Source organism: Chiloscyllium punctatum, unplaced genomic scaffold (genome assembly GCF_047496795.1).
Source record: "Chiloscyllium punctatum isolate Juve2018m unplaced genomic scaffold, sChiPun1.3 scaffold_678, whole genome shotgun sequence".
Classification (NCBI taxonomy): domain Eukaryota; kingdom Metazoa; phylum Chordata; class Chondrichthyes; order Orectolobiformes; family Hemiscylliidae; genus Chiloscyllium; species Chiloscyllium punctatum.
This window is the reverse complement of record NW_027310412.1, coordinates 14904-17500: the sequence shown is the minus strand read 5'-3', so window position 1 is coordinate 17500 and position 2597 is coordinate 14904.

The window sequence follows — 2597 nt, the reverse complement described above, 5'->3', positions numbered from 1 at the left end:
GTGACTGCTGAAGCCGACTTTGAGACCTGTAACGCGGGTAGCTCAGCCGGATTTGACCCGGCGGTTCTGGCGACGGTCTCGCCTTCGAGGGGGGAGCGCCCCGCGTGTTCAGGCCGAATTTTGTGCATTTCCATCGGCGGGAAGAGGTCCAAACGGGAATGGGATTGAATGTGACTGCTGAAGCCGACATTGAGACCTCTAACGCGGGTAGCTCGGCAGGATTTGACCCGGCGGTTCTGCCGAAGGTCTCACCTTCGAGGGGGGAGCGTCCCGCGTGTTCAGGCCGAATATCGTGCATTGTTAACGGCGGGAAGTGTTCCAAACGTGAATGGGATTGAATGTGACTGCTGAAGCCGACATTGAGACCTCTAACGCGGGTAGCTCGGCCGGATTTGACCCGGCGGTTCTGGCGACGGTCTCGCCTTCGAGGGGGGAGCGTCCCGCGTGTTCAGGCCGAATTTTGTGCATTTCCATCGGCGGGAAGAGGTCCAAACGGGAATGGGATTGAATGTGACTGCTGAAGCCGACATTGAGACCTCTAACGCGGGTAGCTCGGCAGGATTTGACCCGGCGGTTCTGCCGAAGGTCTCACCTTCGAGGGGGGAGCGTCCCGCGTGTTCAGGCCGAATATCGTGCATTGTTAACGGCGGGAAGTGTTCCAAAAGGGAATGGGATTGAATGTGACTGCTGAAGCCGACATTGAGACCTCTAACGCGGGTAGCTCGGCCGGATTTGACCCGGCGGTTCTGGCGACGGTCTCGCCTTCGAGGGGGGAGCGTCCCGCGTGTTCAGGCCGAATTTTGTGCATTTCCATCGGCGGGAAGAGGTCCAAACGGGAATGGGATTGAATGTGACTGCTGAAGCCGACATTGAGACCTCTAACGCGGGTAGCTCGGCCGGATTTGACCCGGCGGTTCTGCCGAAGGTCTCACCTTCGAGGGGGGAGCGTCCCGCGTGTTCAGGCCGAGTTTTGTGCATTTCCATCGGCGGGAAGAGGTCCAAACGGGAATGGGATTGAATGTGACTGCTGAAGCCGACATTGAGACCTCTAACGCGGGTAGCTCGGCCGGATTTGACCCGGCGGTTCTGCCGAAGGTCTCAGCTTCGAGGGGGGAGCGCCCACCGTGTACAGGCCGATTTTCATGCATTTCCAACCGTGGGAAGGGGTCCGAAAGGGGATGGGGGTGAACGTGACTGCTCAACCCGACTTTGAGACCTCTAACGCGGGTAGCTCAGCCGGATTTGACCCGGCGGTTCTGGCGACGGTCTCGCCTTCGAGGGGGGAGCGTCCCGCGTGTTCAGGCCGAATTTTGTGCATTTCCATCGGCGGGAAGAGGTCCAAACGGGAATGGGATTGAATGTGACTGCTGAAGCCGACATTGAGACCTCTAACGCGGGTAGCTCGGCCGGATTTGACCCGGCGGTTCTGCCGAAGGTCTCACCTTCGAGGGGGGAGCGTCCCGCGTGTTCAGGCCGAATTTTGTGCATTTCCATCGGCGGGAAGAGGTCCAAACGGGAATGGGATTGAATGTGACTGCTGAAGCCGACATTGAGACCTCTAACGCGGGTAGCTCGGCCGGATTTGACCCGGCGGTTCTGCCGAAGGTCTCACCTTCGAGGGGGGAGCGCCCACCGTGTACAGGCCGATTTTCATGCATTTCCAACCGTGGGAAGGGGTCCGAAAGGGGATGGGGGTGAACGTGACTGCTCAACCCGACTTTGAGACCTGTAACGCGGGTAGCTCAGCCGGATTTGACCCGGCGGTTCTGGCGACGGTCTCGCCTTCGAGGGGGGAGCGTCCCGCGTGTTCAGGCCGAATTTTGTGCATTTCCATCGGCGGGAAGAGGTCCAAACGGGAATGGGATTGAATGTGACTGCTGAAGCCGACATTGAGACCTCTAACGCGGGTAGCTCGGCCGGATTTGACCCGGCGGTTCTGCCGAAGGTCTCACCTTCGAGGGGGGAGCGTCCCGCGTGTTCAGGCCGAATTTTGTGCATTTCCATCGGCGGGAAGAGGTCCAAACGGGAATGGGATTGAATGTGACTGCTGAAGCCGACATTGAGACCTCTAACGCGGGTAGCTCGGCCGGATTTGACCCGGCGGTTCTGCCGAAGGTCTCACCTTCGAGGGGGGAGCGCCCACCGTGTACAGGCCGATTTTCATGCATTTCCAACCGTGGGAAGGGGTCCGAAAGGGGATGGGGGTGAACGTGACTGCTCAACCCGACTTTGAGACCTGTAACGCGGGTAGCTCAGCCGGATTTGACCCGGCGGTTCTGGCGACGGTCTCGCCTTCGAGGGGGGAGCGCCCCGCGTGTTCAGGCCGAATTTTGTGCATTTCCATCGGCGGGAAGAGGTCCAAACGGGAATGGGATTGAATGTGACTGCTGAAGCCGACATTGAGACCTCTAACGCGGGTAGCTCGGCAGGATTTGACCCGGCGGTTCTGCCGAAGGTCTCACCTTCGAGGGGGGAGCGCCCACCGTGTACAGGCCGATTTTCATGCATTTCCAACCGTGGGAAGGGGGCCGAAAGGGGATGGGGGTGAATGTGACTGCTCAACCCGACTTTGAGGCATCTAACCCGGGTAGCTCAGC